This window comes from Myxine glutinosa, chromosome 1 (genome assembly GCF_964187855.1).
Source record: "Myxine glutinosa chromosome 1, kmMyxGlut1.1, whole genome shotgun sequence".
NCBI lineage: Eukaryota > Metazoa > Chordata > Myxini > Myxiniformes > Myxinidae > Myxine > Myxine glutinosa.
In genome coordinates, this window is record NC_136261.1 from 441,379,989 (window position 1) to 441,397,338 (window position 17,350).

The 17,350-nt window shown below is 36.5% G+C and overlaps 2 protein-coding genes across 2 annotated transcripts in view; both read right to left on the reverse strand.

Annotated features, from left to right (window-relative positions):
• LOC137418362 (E3 ubiquitin-protein ligase Midline-1-like) overlaps positions 1-17,350 on the reverse strand; it is a 466,393-nt gene that overhangs the window by 372,251 nt on the left and 76,792 nt on the right. The gene's annotated exons all lie outside the window — the stretch shown is intronic.
• The window catches only part of LOC137418230 (E3 ubiquitin/ISG15 ligase TRIM25-like), a 1,962,167-nt gene that overhangs the window by 18,722 nt on the left and 1,926,095 nt on the right, over positions 1-17,350 (reverse strand). The window lies entirely within an intron of this gene.

Consider the following 17,350-nt stretch of genomic DNA (forward strand, 5'->3'; position numbering starts at 1 on the left):
GCCTTAGTGAATTTAAATTTACACAGCAAGAAACTATCAGCTATATTCAAGTAAGTTTGTTGATTATTTATTTCAAAACTTTTTGTTCCGTTTGAATTCCAGTCTGTTCCTGTTATAGCATTTACCTTAAAATAGTCTTCCTTTTTAGTGGAGTTTGAAATGATAATCGTATCATCCAAATCATAGATACTATCAATCGCTTCCATACTTGTATTTATATAGCATTAAAATTGTTGAAACCCTGACCCAAGTATTTTAATGATTTTTTGTCGTTCTTGTGAAGATAGTTGAGTTTTACCTTTTTTTATTTCTTTGATTGCTTGTAATTTATGAGACTCCTTTTGAGCATCTTTTATACTCTTTATAGCACCCGCAACTGAACCCACGGCAGAAGCAGTTGAACCAATTAGGTCTTTATGTTTAAGGATGGTTGAACCAATACCCATTAGAGTATCAATTATCCCATCTCCTTTATTTCGAAATTGATGACCTACACCTCGTTGTCTCTTAGGTTTATAGTATCCTTTACCCACATACCTTGTATAGTATGGTGAAAGGTACATGCCCTCCCCTGTAATTATTTTATATTTTCCCAACTCGTGTTTTCTCACAATAACCATTATTTATTTATTGAAAAACTTCACGTAGGTGAATTCTGATGGATATAATTTCATCATTAAAGGATATCATACGATTATCTTGGTCGGTTATCCTAAAATTTACTCTGTATATGGTTTTTCCTGACACAGGTAAATAGACAAGATTTTTTGGTTCCATATTAAATTTATAACCAATCGGGGTTGAGTATGCACTGAATGAAAATATTGTATTTGTTCTTATTCCATCGTTATAAGCACCATCAATCAAATCACAATGAATTAATACTGAATTTATACCGGAGGATATTTGGATAACATTATCACTGTAAAACGTCCCGTTAGTTTCAATCTTTTTTGAAGAGAAACCCAATAGCTCTCTGAACGAATTTTCAATTGTGAAATCAACTTTATAATTATTTTTAAGCTTAATCGTTGATTTTGAAGTGTGTTTTTGAATATCTATTACCATATTTTTTGGTTCATCACCTTTTTCTTTCATAAGGCGAGAGACTTCTGAAGATATTTGAGAAATCTCGTAAGCTCCGGGTGAAACGGTTATAGTTTTATATCCACTTCCTGGATTATAACTAAACTTGTTGTTTTTCTCTGTGATATTAAAAAGGGTATTGTAAGTTTCCATTGACAACAAAGAAGCCTCATATGAGGTAAGGGGGTCAAGTTGTAGTGGGTAAGGGAATGAAGCTGTGTAATCGCTCGTTGTGAAATTAAAACTAAGAATTGTGCTTCTCATCTTATTTAATATCTAATAAAATATCTTTGTATTGACATTTATTAATTATTTTCATATTCATCAACTGATCTAAAATGGCTGAGGATTCATTAAAACAATTGTTGTTTCCAGCCTTCTTACTACCTAACAACAATAATAGCCTATTAACTAATTGTGATGGGTCATTTGGAAGAAAACTAACACCTGAACCAAGTTTACTGAAAGCATCAATAATATGTTTCTCCTTCTCATTCTTCTTACTTTTACCAGCAACAGAAACTCCATAATCAAGTGCATTTAACAACTCAATATATACCCTATCTTCCTCTCTTTCCATATCAAGTGGTTCCTCAAAATATTTTGAACCGCTGAATCCGGGGTTTGTTAGAAGAAACATTAATCTTGGAGTTAATTTAACATTTGGTTGAGTAGAACTCAAGAACATCAATTCATCATTAAATATCAATACCTTTTCTTCCACAAGATGAAACACTGCTGGTTCTTCTGTTGGAATGAGACCTGCTCTGGTTTTTGAACCCGCCGAATATTCATTGTTTTGAAGAGCTTCCACAACATAATTAGGGGGTTGATTTACCTCCTCAAGTTTCCGAAATAATCCCTCGTCATCATATTCTAATTTACCAAGTTCTTGTTTTGTTATCTGACTAAAATCTTTGAGCATTTGAAGTTTTTTCGGAGTAAATTCTACCGTGGGAACTGTAGGGTGTTGAGTTTTTAAAAGCGGTTTAAAAAATTTCTCTTGTTTTCTTTCAAAGGCTTCTTCACCAGTTAGTTTCTGTCTCCGTTTCTTCTTTATCTCTTCCTGTTGTTTAACAACTTTTGAAACTAATTGTTGATGTTCCTTAAACTTTCTTTCTCTTTCTTCGGTATTCATTTTCTGTATTTATTTATTGAAAAATATCATTTAATGAATTGTAAAGGTCAATGGGAAAATTTTCCTTTTCTTCATCATTATAGTAAATGTGTTGAAATAAATCTTTTTCTTTAAATATTTCATCAAATTCTTTATTGGTATTAATACGAGTTGTTATTTCTTCTTCACTAATACTTGTATCTCTGCTTTTCATACGTTTGCGTTGAGTCTCCTCATCGATATCAAAACCGAATGATAAAATCTTAACTCCATCACCACACAATTGTTTAATAATTTGTCTCATTCCTTCAGGATTAGTTTCTAAAATCCCAAGACCATTAGATTTTACTTTATTTAACTCACTCTTACAATGTGAATATTTTGTAGAACCAAGAGAGACCTCCTCAAATATTTGACCTTCGTTCCTCAATCGCATATGTTCCTCCATTGAAATGTAGTAATAATCTTTCCCTTCTACTTCTCCTGGTCGCTTTGCTCTGGTTGTAGTACTCACAAAACGAATCATAGGGTGTTTTTAAAAAAAACTTACAATCTTTTCATTTTTACTATTCAAGAGTTTAGATTTATGAAAGTTCTTTCCAGAAGCAGATTTACCCACAAGGTTAATAATAATTGTTGTCATTTATATATGTAATTATGTTTAAAATAAAAATACATCCTTTAATATCTCATCTTGTTTCACAACAATATATTTATATTTTTCAATCGTGTGTTTCATATAATTTTCAAATTCTTTTTTACTACATAACGTAGAGCAATTATCTCTCCAAAAATTATTTACATCTATTGAATTTAACTTAAATAAAATAAAAGTATTGGCATTGTTTCTTATTGAGCGTCGAGGGAGTTGAAAATATGATTGACTAAGATATATACAATTACAAGAAGAATGTCTCCCTCTTGTATAGTAGCTATCCATTACTGTTTGGTTTCTCTCATTAACACAATCATCAAAGATGACGAGGTTCTTTTTTGATTTATCTAAATCTTGAGGTGAAGGTATATCATCCGTATTATCACTGAGAATACAAGTTATGGGTTTTGGTTTCGATTTTGATTTCTGTGTATCACAAAATAATTGTATTATATCTTCAATATTATAATCATTTAGTTTGTTTTGAAGTTTAAATAAACCGATAATGTCTTCCTTTTTAAGACCCGCATTAAAACCCTGTGAGAGTAGTTGATACTCGGGTTGAAAACTTGACTTTGTAAAAATTATTAAATTATCATAATCTAAAAAATTAGGACCAAGGAGCATCTTTAAAAGTAAACAGGTTTTCCCACATCCGCTTGAACCAACTATTAGACATCTCAATGAATTTGGAATGTTTTTATGGTTATTAAATTTTATCTTATTTTCCCAAACGGGTAAAAAATCATTCATTTATATATTTGGAAAACAAGTCATCTAACTTTTTTTGAGCTATTTTAGAAACTCTATATTTTATCCTGAGTTCGGGTTTAATTTCAAAATAATTCATTATTTTATTTATATAGTATCTTGTATTAACATTTCCATTAAAATTATTTTGAATAATAAATATCATTAAACCCTTATACATTTCCTCAATACAAATAGTCTCTTCCCTTGAAAGAAATGGTGTATTATCATCACAATACTTAACATTCATCTCTCTTATTAATCTTGTAAAGTAATTCATTTTTGGTTCTAATTTAAAAGAGTTATATATATTTTTATATTTTTTATTATCATTAATTAAAATTAAATCACAGAAAATACATTGTTTATATGAACCCTCATTATTAAGCCCTATTCTATCACAAGCCGGACAATTCTCTAATTTATCATATGGAGAGTCTGGAAATTCTAAATATCCTTCAGAACTTATCATATTTATATGGTAAATTTTTACTTAAACTAAACGCAAGTTTATTCATTAATAAATACAATGTTTCAAAGCACAAAAGACAAATTTCAATCAATCTCTACTTCGGTGGAAGATATAGAAAAATATGTCAAAGATGTTAAATTGAACAAAGATAAATATGGAAATTTTTGGGTAAAACCAGTTATGGAAAATAACATGAGCCCCTCTATTTCATTTAAAGGAAGAGCTCTAACTATACCTGGAAAGACATCCATTAAAGTAAATCTAACAAAAGTTTCTCCTCTACTCCTGGCAATTTATTCAAAGCTTGAAAAAGTGATTGACCATGATACTTTGAAAAAGAATGATAAGACCATCAACAATACTCGTGGAGAAATTTGTATTTACTTTAATAATCCAAAGGGTGTAGATCTAAGTAAAATGAATGATGTTAATATTTCTGGTGAAATGTCATTTCGTTCTATGATAGTTAGAGATTATTTAAAGATAACTTTTGATATTAAAAATATAGAGATTGAATCCGTTAATGAAAGAAAGTATATTGGTATCGATGGAAAGGTTTTTTCTGCTAATTAAATATGAGTCATTACAGCAGTGAAGATTTTACTATTTCATTGAACTCGGACGATAGTGATGATAGTATTTCATTGAACTCGGACGATGGTGATGATAGTATTTCATTGAACACAGATGATAGTTATGATACTAATAGTTTGTGCTCAAATGATAGTTATGAGAGTAGCTTTATTGATGACTCTGAGTATGATTCTGAGTATTCATGTGATAGTTATGACTTAGATGATTCTGAGTGAAAAAGTGTTTTAGTTTAAGCACAGCGATATATATAAAACGGAGCTGTAAAGCTCAAAAGTGTTTTATTTTAAGCACAGTGATATATATAAAACACCACGTTTTCTCACGCTATAAATATGGTTTATTGTGATACTTGCGAGAAGGAAGTAAAATATTATAAACAACATATTCTCACCGCAAAACATACATACAACATTCTTAACAAACTTTCCCCTCTTCCACCTAAAACAAAACATTGTAAGGTCTGTAAAACAACCATCCTCAAGAAGGGGTTTAAAGCCCATCTTAAAACTAACAAACACTTGTCAAAATTGTTTACTATTAAAAACTCTGATGGTGCATTCAAAGGACATATTAAAATTAAAGTCTTTAACTTCAAACCTCCTGAACCAGAGTCTATAGTTGATGCTGTAGAAATAGTTAAACCTGCTGTTCAAACGTTGATTGAAAAAACACTAAAAGAAATGAAACCACTTAAATTTTATATGGGAGTAAAATTAGAAATGACAAAGGACGAAGGAGTTATAGATACACCATACATGAGAACTGAGCCACACTTTATATCTTCATATCAAGATTTTAAAACATCAGGAGTCTATGATGAACTTATTAAACAAGAGCAAGATGTGGATAATTCAATCGTAGGAAGTGGATTCAATATAGGAAAAATTATTTACATAGACATTCATATTCTTAAATCAGATCCTCTAAAAGCTTCTTCTTACATTGATTTACCCAGTGTTATCAAAAATAGAAAAGCAGTTATCAATATCAAAAATAAAGACAATAAATGTTTTCTCTGGTCTATTCTAGCACACTTACATCCTCCACATTTTCATGATGAAAGAGTATCTCATTATAAAAAATATGAGAATACATTAAATACGAAAGATCTGAAGTTTCCGATGACTTTAAATGATATTCCTAAATTTGAAAAGTTGAATAATTTATCAGTTAATGTTTATGGTCTAACAGAAACAAACAACATTCAGGTTTTAAAGCTTTCTGACAATTGTAAACAAACTCATATTAATCTTCTATATTTTAATTCAGACGAAAATTCACATTATACATACATCAAAGATATTACAAAATTAATAAAACCACAAGTATGTAAAAGAACAAATAAAATATATATTTGTATGCGTTGTCTTAACTTCTTCCATACACAAGAAAGATTAGATAAACATTCAAATTATTGTGGTGAACATAAATCAACGGTAATCAACATGCCTAAAAAAGGCTCAAAGATCACATTCAAAGATGAAAAGAAAACAATAAAACATCCATTTGTTATATATGCTGATTTTGAAAGTATTTTAGAAAAAATAGATACTGCTTCTCCAGATCCAAAAGAATCATACACAAATAAATATCAAAAACATACTCCTTGTGGTTTTTGTTATTATATCAAATCATCCGTTGGTGATAAATATAACAAGTTAGAGGTGTATAGAGGCTCAAATGCCCCAGAGGAGTTTGTGAAACGACTAGAAAAAGACTGTGTTCGATTAACCAAGATAATGAGAGAAACCAATAAACCAATGTCCTTAACAAGTAAAGAAAAAAGAGAATTTATAAAAAACAATGTCTGTCATATTTGTGAGGAGAAAATTGGTAAAGTTCTAAAGGTTAGAGACCATTGTCATCTCACTGGTAAATATAGAGGTCCGGCTCATCAAAGTTGTAATATTAATTATCAACTCCCCTCTTTCATTCCTGTCTTTCTTCATAACAACGCTCATTATGATACACATCTATTTATCCAGGAACTCTCAAAGACTTCTGGAAGTATCTCAGCAATTCCAAACACGGATCAGAAATACATTTCATTCACAAAAACAATTCACACATCTCCTATTACTCATATCAGATTTCTTGATACATTTAAATTCATGGCAAGTCCATTGGCTAACTTGGTTCAAAATCTAAAAGAGTTTCCATGTCTTTCAGAGTATTTTTTAGATAAAGATTTTCTAACACAAAAGGGAATTTACCCCTATGACTATATGGACTCATTTGAGAGATTCAATGAAACACAACTTCCTTTAAAAGAAAATTTATATAACAAATTAAATAATAGTCATATATCTGATAAAGATTATGTACACGCACAAAATGTTTGGAAAAAATATAACATTAAGAATCTTGGTGAGTATCACGATTTGTACCTCAAAACTGATGTGCTTTTGTTGGCTGATGTGTTTGAGGCTTTCAGAACAATCTGTCATTCTGGATATGGATTGGATCCTGCTCACTATTACACTGCTCCTGGATTGGCTTGGAGCGCGATGTTGAAAATGACAAAACAAGATTTGGATTTGATAACCGATGTTGATATGCTTTTGATGATTGAAAAGGCAAAGAGAGGAGGAATTTCACAAGTCTGTTCAAAGAGATATGCTAAAGCAAATAACAAGTACATTCCAAATTATGATCCATCGGTAGAGAGCTCCTACTTGATGTATTATGATGCGAACAACCTGTATGGCTGGGCAATGTCTCAGGCTCTTCCTTATGGAAAACTTAGATGGGTAAAGGAAAAAGATTACAAAAAGGTTTTACAAGATGTATGTATCTCTACACAAAAAGAATTGGATGATTCAAAGGTTGGTTATTATTTTGAGGTCGATTTGAAATATCCAGAGGAACTTCATAACCTACACAAAGATCTCCCATTTGCTTGTGAAAAGGAAAGTCCAAAGAAGGAGTGGTTAAGTGATTATCAACAATCATTTAATATAGGTGAATCAACAGAAAAATTACTTACTACATTATATAACAAGAAAAATTATGTTCTACACCAAAGAAATTTGCGACAATATTTATCAAAAGGTCTAAGAGTAGAGAAGATCCATAGGGTTCTAAAGTTCAATCAAAGTCATTGGTTGAAGGGGTACATTGATTTTAATACACAAAGAAGAACAGAGTCAAAAACTGATTTTGAGAAAGACTTTTATAAATTGATGAATAATGCGGTCTTTGGTAAGACCATGGAGAATGTGAGGAAAAGACAAAATATCAGACTATCAACATCTTGGGAACAAGCATCAAAATTAATTAATAGACCGAGTTTTACTAGAGCTGAGGTCTTTACTGAGAACTTTTGTGCGATCCATTTGATTAAAGAGAGTATTGAAATGAACAAACCTATTTATATTGGAACATCAATTCTTGATTTATCAAAGTCATTAATGTATGATTACTTTTATAATAACTTGAGGAAGAAATATCAAAATGATGTTAATCTACTTTATATGGATACAGATAGTTTTATTTTGCAAATTAATACTGATGATGTTTATTCAGACATGAAAAAGGACATTAATATCTATGACACTAGTAATTACAGTCCAGAGAGTGAGTTGTTCTCTTCTAAAAATAAAAAGGTGATTGGAAAGTTTAAGGATGAATTAGGAGGAAATGTAATGAGTGAATTTGTGGGATTGAGGTCTAAGGCTTATGCTTATAAATACATTGTGAATAACGTTGAAAAAACTGATAAGAAGTTAAAAGGCATAAAGAAAAATGTCATTAAAGAAACAATAAACTTTAATGATTATTATAACTGTTTAACAACAAAGAAAGAAGAGTTTCGAAAGATTAATGGAATAAGAAGTTATAAACATCAATTATATTCAGAAGAGATAAATAAGAAAGCATTGGGGGCTTTTGATGATAAGAGGTTTATTTTAGAAAATGGAATTGATAGTCTCCCTTATGGTTATATAAGTATATAAGTGATAAGATATATATAAGTGATAAGATATATATAAGTGATAAGATATACATAAGTGATAAGATATATATAAGTGATAAGATATATATAAGTGATAAGTTAAAAAGGGGGGGTTGGGGATTTTAACGGGCTACCGCCGCCTTTTTTACTATTATATAAATGATAGAACCAAGTACCAACCAGACTAAAGAGTGGAGGTGTAATCAACCTTGGTATATAAATGGTAAACATAACGAATGTGAAAAATATCAAATAGGTATAATTGAAAAGACAACTGGTAAAACAATTTACAAAACAAATAAGAGAATTAATTTAAATACCGGTGAATTGGGTAAAAAAGATGGAAATATTTTTGAGTGGACGGAAAACTTTGATGGTTGTCAGGAAAATATATACTTTAATTTAAAAATGGTATGTGGCACTGGAGGCGCTCAAACAAGAACATTGAGGGAGGTTTACCATTTTATCTTAGCTCAGTTAAAATATCTTAATAAAGAACCAAACTCAAACATATTTTTTGTTAATATATTAGATGGTGAAGAGAGTGGCAAGAGAATTAAATTATTTCCCACGCATAAACAAATATTTGTAGGGTCGTTGTGTGAGTGGGCCAAAGATGATTCACCAGATGATATTAAGAGTAAACGGTTAAAAGGTCCATAAGGTCAGAAGGATCACAGGTTCACACAGAAGGACCATTGTTTAAGTGGTCTAATGAATAAGGATAACATGTCAAAAGGTTAGAAGGTTCGTAAAGAACAGGGTGAGAGAAATAGAGGTGTTTAGGGGCAATGAGGGAGGGGAAAAATTAACATGTAAGTCAATGGGAAAATGAGAGTGTCCCAGAAGCAACATATATACACTACTGACATCTTTTTTGGGCGTGGCTCCACCCACAATGGGCGCAATACGCCCACTCTAGGCAGGACACAACTAGATCATGATATCAACCTCCCACCCAAGTTTCATCAAGATTGTATGATATCATCGGGCAGTTATGCTGCGGACAGACAGACAGACACACACCCATGACGAATATCGTGGTCACTATTTGATAACTCGTGAACCAATAAAAGAAAGTTTTGGTTTGTTTGTTTGTTTGTTTTTTGTTTGTCTGCATGCGCTAATCTCCTGTACGGTGAAAGATAGGAGGAAACCTCTGAAACAAAAAAATGTCGGGACGGGCCCCGGGGAGGTTATCGGCTGTGTGGTGAGGCCGCCTCGGCCAGGCTGGGCCCATTTCACATTAAATCTTCTTCTTCTTTCAAAATCCCTTGAAGTACAACTTATGCACTTAATAGGAATATCTGATTTCAACACATGCTTTCAAAATTCTCTCTCGCGGGGCCCGACAGAAGAAAGAACAAGGAATCGTTGAGCACTAACTGACACTGGGCTCGCGTCAGACCTATGTACAGAAGATTAAATTCATTCATAAAGAAACCGGGGCAATGCCGGGTGCCTTCAGCTAGTATTAAATAAATCCTTTCGTTATTTTCCGTACATTTTAAATCCGTTTTTGTGCAAGTTATTTTCCGCAGGTTGAAGACTGCTCAGCGGGATCACTCAGGTAAAAGCCTCAGCCCCCTCTTCCCCTTTCTTTCCCCGCATATATAAAATCTGCATTTGGGCATTGCCTTCGGCTCGCTATTGGATATCTATGATTCCCCCGGTAACAACCAAGGGGAATCACACGACAATATTCAAACCAAACCGTGAAAAACGATCTGGGAAAAGTCCCTGAAGTGAGGGCGTGGATCAGAGAAAAGAGAAAGGGTTAAATGAGATGGAGGAAACTAGAATTTGAAAGGCGAGTTTCAGCTGGAGATGGAAGGAAGGGGTGGAAGAAAATGAGATAAAGGGGTGGGGCGAGACAACAAGCACATGTGCCCTCAAGGATAGAAGGAAAATTTTGGGTGTGTTTATTTAAAACGTTAGACAAAGGGTAGATGTTCGGGGAAGTTAGGGGGAGAAGAGAAAATCTAAGAAATAAGCAATACAGCGAAGGAAAGAACTTGAATTCACAAAACACCGATGGGGGGAAGGAAGCCTCAAGTAACAGGCCATGCCGAACATAAAATCATTAATTATTCACAAATTTGCACGAATTGCAAACCAACACTAACTAGAAACACACAGTAACACATACACAATAAAATAACGAGTGGAAATTTGGCAAAGACACGAATGGGAAAATACTTTAGCTTTGATACCGTGCAGAGGTAAACTTAAAAAGCATTCCATGAATTAGTATGACAAACAAGCTGCAGGTGGAGGCTGTCAGAGGTGCAGTGAGGATTCCAAAACGATCGCTCAGAACAAAGCCATGAGAATGAAGTTTCACAAACTGGTTCATGAATAATGATCCTTTACTGAAAAAGGAGGTGGAGATTTTGAGTTCTGGGAGCACTTCCTCCCACCTCGTAATACTCACCTTTGGAGATAACAACCAACGAGAGCGTCCTTACAAATATTATATTTGTCACAAGGATTTTATTTCTAAATGGAGCTTGAACTTGCATTGTGCAACCCACGCTGGAGTGCTCGCATAAAAGTTGCTCCGACTGTGGGAAAAGTATTGCTGATTAACGTTTGTTAAATTCACATAGCTTTACCCATATAGGGTTGTACGTGCCCCCCTTGTAAGCGATCCTCCACAGTAGGCAAGGTATTCAGTGAACCAGTAAAGAGAAAGCCATCATGAAAGCATACATCCCTTTGAGCATATACCTTGTTAGCACAACTTCTCAGAGTACCATCTGTAACCCCTGACAACCAGCCAGCACGCTGCACCCCTTGATGAAAGCCATATGGCTGGCTGTCACCAGAATGTCCACAACAATGTCTACAAACTGGTGTCAGAAGACAACAAGAATCTCAAAATTCCAACCCCATCTGCTTCCTCAAACGAAGTTTAAAGAAAATGGCATCTTTTTTAAAATGTAAACTTTATTAATTTGGTTTTCCATTTTCTCATAATAGAGAACTGTTGAAAAATTGTTGCCAAAAAGTCAAATGGTAACAGAACGTAATCTCTCAATCTGATCTTGGATCTCATCGTGCTTCATTCAGGGTCTGCCCAAGTTTGCCAGTTTGTAATTCTTGTCTCTGTCCTTGCCATGTATCCAGCCATGTTCCATTTAAGTTTTTTGATTGTTACCAGTGTTTAGGAATTTTGTTTTCCATCTAATTTAGTTGATTTTCTTGTCCCTTTTTGGTTATGCTCAGATGGCATCTTTCAGGGGCAGTTTGAGCATCAATTTTTCCTCAATATTTGCTGTAGTCCATGTTTCATAGTCATGTGTGATATGGAGAGTACACCCTTCTTGTAAAATTGTTCAACAGAAGAAGACTGCTGCCTATGTTTTCATGAAAATTGAATTTGTGAAGAGTTTCACAATAAAGAGAGGTCTTCAAAGCACAAAAGCACTCACTGTCTGTGTTATTGTGAATATGTAATGGCACATTATGATCAATTATCAGTGAGGGGAGAGTTTGGAGTTGTCCATATCCTCATAAATAATCCTGATCAAATCCGTTTCTAGTGTTTGTTGCCCCCTCCATCCCCTTCCATTACCTCAAACGGCTACACAGCTGACTCCGCATGTGAAAAAGCTGAATGCCTCAACTCTGTGTTTGCCTCTAAATCTTGTGTCCCAAACCCATCCCACTCTTGAGAGCCTCCCACTCCCACCGTACCCAGTCGTACCCAGCTGCTCCTGGACTCTGTGTCCTTTCCTCCTGACAAGGTGGAAAAGTTTCTGTCAACCCTCGACTCTGATTCTGCAACTGGACCTGACGGCATCAGCCCACGGGTCCTAAAATCCTGCTCTGCCGCTCTTTCACTCCCTCTCTCTGTTCTCTTCACCCTCTCTTTTGCTCAAGGTTATCTGCCATCAGCCTGGACATCAGCCAACATCACGGCTTTACAGAAAAAGGTGCAAAAACAGATCCTTGCAACTACAGACTAATCAGCCTTCTCCCAATTATCAGCAAAGTCATGGAATCCATCATTGCTTCGGATATGAAATCTTTCCAATTATCAAATGGCTTGATCTCTGATCATCAATTTGGTTTCAGACCAGGTCACTCTACTCTGGACATGCTGCTTCTACTGTCTCAGAAATGGAGGGAGGTCCTCAATGCCAAACAAGAAATTAGAGCGGTCTCCCTCGACATCACGTGCCTTCGATACGGTCTGGCACCCAGCTCTGCTCACCAAACTCTCCTCCTATGGTATCCATGGAAATCTCCATGCATGGCTTGCAAACTTACTCTCTAGTCGTAGTCAACGTGTGGCCCTGAATGGGTTTCTCTCATCTCCCCTTCCTGTTCAGGCTGGAGTTCCCCAAGGCAGTCTTCTGGGCCCTGTGCTTTTTCAGGTCTTCATCAATGATCTCTCTGACTCTCTTGAAAATCCTCTCTATCTCTTTGCTGATGACTCCACTCTCTGCCGCTCCATTCCTCATCCCTCAGATCGGCAGTCTGCAGCCTCCTCACTCTCTCCAGACCTGGGCAAAATCACAGACTGGTAAAACAAGTGGAACATGTCTTTCAATCCTGACAAATCTCGCAGTCTTACTATGTCTCTACGAAAAGACCGACTGGATCACCCTCCCATACACTTTCACAACAATCCTCTCCAAGAAGTTCTGACACTCAAGCTTTTGGATCTCACTATCTGCCATTGATCTTTCCTGGGAAAACCACATTTCAAATCTGGCCTCCAAAGCCAGTCGCCGACTGGGCATCCTCCGCCGTGCGAAGTCCTTCCTTGGCACACCTGAGCTCCTCACCACATACAATGCTTTCATCCGCAGCTCAATGGAATACTGTTCTCCCCTCTGGGCTGATGCTCCTGCCTCACACCTAGCTCGGCTTCACGCTGTAGAAACCAAAGCATTTCAGAATCATTGGAATCTCCCGCGATTAAGCTATCTCCGAGGGCCTTTCACTTACTCACCGCAGGCAGGTTGGTGGCCTTTCCGTCTTCGACCGACTCCTCTCCGGCCTTGCCCCCCCAGCCCTGTCTGTGCTCTGTCCCCCAAATATTCCTACAGGTCGCACAAGATCTGCCTGCAACCCTCTTATGGTTAAACTGCCAAAATCAAGACTCTCTGCTCACCTTCACTCCTTCATTCCTCTTTTCTCCCGCCTCTGGAACAAACTCCCTCCCTCTCTTCAATCCCACTCCTCCCTCCAGGTCTTTAAAACAGCTGTTCACCACCATCTCTTATCTTCCCCGATCCAAAACCTTGATCTTTTCTACCCCCGCTAATTTCACCCCAAATCCACTTTTTTGAAATACCAACTGCTTTCCTGGAAGTCCTTGGTGTCCTTGCGTTTTATACCTATCCTGCCTCCCCCCAAGCCCTCTCCCTCCCACACATCTCACGATGTCCCTGCTCTCAAATGTGGTTTGTGTGCTTCCTCCCCTTTTCTCCCCATATTGTCTGCCGCTCCCCTTTTTATATACTTTGTTTGCTTGTTTGTTTGATTTGTTTGTTTGATAAATGTTCGCTCTTTCACGAGCCTCGATTCTGTACACAAAAAAAAAAAATCCACATCACCTTCCTTCTCATTCTCTTAAGAACGCTTCTTACCCATACCACGAGTCACTGCACATGATGGAAAGATACCCGGAATCTCCTGCTCTAACTGTGCTGTGTTATTTTCCATACTGGGCTTTTCCACCAACATTGGATTACTTGTAAAATTGACCACCGGCCAAATCGTTCCCGATAATAAAATTAATTCCCTCCACATGAAGAGTGGCTTGTAAACCTACGGTGACAGGTCCTGACACCAACTCAGACTTTAAATGGATCACATGAAGAGAAGCTTTAACGAAGGCAACAACCCCCTGTAAGAAGACACTAATCCCAGTTGCAGTTTTTTCAAACAATGGAAAAATGCCCTCGAACATCAAAGATTGGTCCCTCAATACCCAAACAGGTCTCCGGTTGGTTAAATCCCCATCCAGTGACACAAACCCCTTGGAAATGAAAGGCTTGTAACCCTCTTGGATAAGGTCGTTCTCTGATGTAGTAAGTTTGGCACGGGGACCTTCACAATTCACTGCCCTCCAAGGACGATTTATCGCACTGGCCAACACATTCGGGGTTGCAGTAGCCTGACTCCGATCCTGATTTCTCATTTTCTGGGCGTAACATTGGGAGATCAAATGCCCAGGTTTCTTGCAAAAAGCGCAAGTAGGCCCGGAGGGAAATCCCGTGGTCTGCTTCGGGCCCACTGGAAGGTATGTCTGCCTTGGACAGTCAGTCTTTCGATCACTAAAATTTGAGGTACCACTCTTTTTTTTGTATACGATCGAGGCTCGTGTAAGAGCGAACATTAATGACAAAACAACAAACGGACACAAAAGACAAAATAAAGGGAGCGGGAGAGAAGTTGGGGAGAGAGGGGGAAGCACACAAGTACAACATTTGAGAGCAGGGACATAGGGAGATCTGTAGGAGGGAGAGGGCTTGGGGGGAGCAGGCGTGGGAATCGGGGTGGGGGTGGTAGAGGTAAAAAAACAAAAAAAACACGGACACAGCTCGGACTTCCAGCAAGGACTTCCAAGATTTTGCTCGATACACCTCTCTGGGCCGCATCCATGAGAATTTGCTCTTCAAATCTGATTTCATGTAACTCCCATGGCTACCTCTAGGCAGGAAGTTAGGTTAGTGAATCCCCATCCTCTGGGTCAAGGCACAGTCATCTGCCACTGTTGCTGCCTCATACAACTCAGGTACTTTTTTTTCATGCAAATGAACTTTAATGTCCACGTGGACACACTGTTTAAATTCTTTCACCAAAATCAATTGTCGTAAACGGTTTAGTCTTCCCCAATCTGTTTCGAGTCACAACACCCATAAAACATAGTTTCCTTCTCTCTGGCAAACTCCACATGGGTCTCACTCTCCCTCTTCCAGGCATTCCGAAATTTTTGCCGGTAAGCTTCAGGGACCAATTCATCGGCTTTGAGAATGGATTTCTCAACTGTCTCATAATCTGCACATTGGTCAATCGGTAAAGCCGAATAGATATATTGAGCTTTACCCACCAGAACACTTTGTACTAACATAGTCCAAGACTCCTTAGGCCATTTTAACATCTGAGCCACCTTTCCAAAGTATAAAAAGAACTTGCCTACCTACTCTTCATTAATAGTCCAGGCCCTGGCATAGAAACCCGTATACATCTTAGAAGGCATAGACTTTGACCGTTGATTTGAGTATGGGATACCCCTAGCTTCAATAATTATCTATGAGGTGGAATTCCTGAATTTGTAGCACAAGCTGAAAAATGGCCATTTTCCAAAATGGCCGCCACAGGGCGAGTGCCAAACAAGAAATGCCGATAAGTTTTGATAGGAACGTAGTATATGGATGATTTTGGTGTATATTATTGGGTTTTCAGGTATGCCCAACACAGTAGTGTTGTCAATAAATATTTTAGACGTTGCCTAGTTACCGAAATCCAAGATTGTCGCCACCAAAATTCCATCAATCAAGAAAACGTGAATAAATTTTAATTCAAATGTAGTAGATTGATGATTTTAGTGTCTATTTTGTTGTTTTCAGGTATTCCCGACACAGTGGTGCCATCAAAAAACATTTTAGACATTGCCAAGTTCCCGAAATCCAAAATGGCTGCCACCCGAAGTCCATCAATCATGAAAACTCATCTAACACTCTTACGATGTCTCTCCGTAAAGACCGACTGGACAACCACACCAGAAGGACTTAACCTCCTTATTTCAACGCCTGTTCCCGCTCCTCTTCACCCTGAAAGATGTATTATTTGCCAGAAGAAAGGCAAGAAAACAGAACCGCTCCATGGTGGGTGGGGGTGGGGGGGGGGGGTCAGGTAGAAAACGTGTCCGTGATGTAGCGGAAGTGAAAGATGATGATGTTAGCAAACGGTTGAAAATTCTTGGACCTGATTTTGAATTCAAATACCACAATACATATTCTTGCTATAAGAAATACACTGATGTACGAAACCTTCCAACCATTTCTGAAGAACCTGCTGCAGATGAGGTACCTGAAGTACTATCTGACTTGACAGCTCACAAGCCATCCACACGGAGCTCCACCATACCTCGTCCTGGACCAAGCACTGCTGTTGACTGAAATTATATAGACTGTGTCAATGTGTCATATGTGCATGTGATAGGGTCTTGGCCAAACAAAAGGGGAAACAGGTGCAGGAAAAGGTCAGACTCTGTAAGGTCAAAAGTTCACAGAAGTTTTTGGATGCAATACACTATCATAAAGATGATGTGTATGTCAGATGTGCAGACTTAGGCAGTCCTGTAAGATGTACAGTCACATGGAAAAGTAAGTACACCCCATGTAAAGTTTTGACTTTTTCAACATATTTCAACATTCAGCTATTTGATCTTCATTTCAACAATATTGATAGATAAAGGTGATATAATATAACAAATATCATGAAACATTTACATTTTGTAGTCCATTGTATAATTTAAACAAACATAAATGCAAATTTCGCATGTGGAAAAAGTAAGTACACCCCTACATTTATCACTACTTCAAATACCTAAAATTAGAATCAGGTGCACCAGCTCAGGTGCAAATAATTAGAACATCGTCAGAGAAGATCTTGGAGGAACCTGTCTTATACTGTAGGCATATTTGTCATGGAAAAAAAATTCGTGTATTTTTTTTTGTTAAAAGCAAAAACTCACTT